Genomic DNA, 1,139 nt, shown 5'->3' with positions numbered 1-1,139 from the left:
AGTTGCTTTCTTTAAAGGAGAATTTGAAAAGAAAGAAAACTATAAACTATGATGTTGCTACACACTGACCCGGAAGAGGCAAAAAAAGAAAGCATCCCCCTATAAAAAATAGCAGGTAAGGTAAATTTCAAAATTAAATTCTTAAAAAGTAAAACCATAAAAGGAAAAAAGTGAACTCAAGTAAATTAATTTATTCAAAAGTTTTTAAAAATCAAGAATCAGGGGCGCCTGGGTGACTCAGTCCATTAAGCCTCCAACTTCAACTCAGGTCATGATCTCACATTCGTGGGTTCGAGCCCCCCCCCCGCCCCGCCGTCGGGCTCTGTGCTGACATTTTAGAGCTGGAGCCTGCTTCGTATTCTGGTCTCCCTCTCTCTCAGCCCATCTCTGCTCATGCTCTGTCTCTCTCTTCTCAAAAATAAATTTAAAAAAACATTTTAAAAAATCAAGAATCATAAAAATGCAAATAGTTAATGGTAGCTACATTTGCTAAAACCTGGCATGAACGATTGAATTGTTCAAACCATTGTGTATCAATTTAAAGGACTACAAAGAACGTGTACAAGAATTTTAAATTAAGCGAAAGCTCCATTTACTTCCTCACCAGCACAGGTATAGTCTGGTAAAAATGCGAATACAAACCTTAAAATGACATCCTGTTCCAAGCGTTTATCTGAGGTGTGAATGTATCTTTCTCATCTCTCTTAGGAATGTAGATTTTACAAGGAAAATACGGTCTTGAATGCTCTGAGAAAGATAGAGAAAGGGTCAAGAGTTTTTGGAAATTCAAGGTGAATTTAATCCTAGAGACAGATGAGTCACAGACTCTGCCCTGGGCTGGTGGGACCGCTTGACAGCCTATCAGAGACCATGCTTATAAACCGCAGGCATTTCCTTCTCACAGATCTGGAGGCCGGAGATCTGAGATCGAGGTGCTGGCAAATCGGTGTCTGGTGAGGACCCCTTCCTGCTGCATAAACCACATCTTCTCTGTGTCCTTGTGAGGAGGAGAGGACAGGACTCTCTGGAGTCTCTCCGATGAGGGCACTAATCCCACTCACGAGGCCTCCATCTTCAAGACCCAACCCCCTCCCAGGCATTATCACATCCAGTGTGGGGATTTAACATGAATTCTGGGG

Source organism: Suricata suricatta, chromosome 1 (assembly GCF_006229205.1).
Source record: "Suricata suricatta isolate VVHF042 chromosome 1, meerkat_22Aug2017_6uvM2_HiC, whole genome shotgun sequence".
Taxonomy (NCBI): domain Eukaryota; kingdom Metazoa; phylum Chordata; class Mammalia; order Carnivora; family Herpestidae; genus Suricata; species Suricata suricatta.
Note: the sequence above shows the minus strand (reverse complement) of the source record.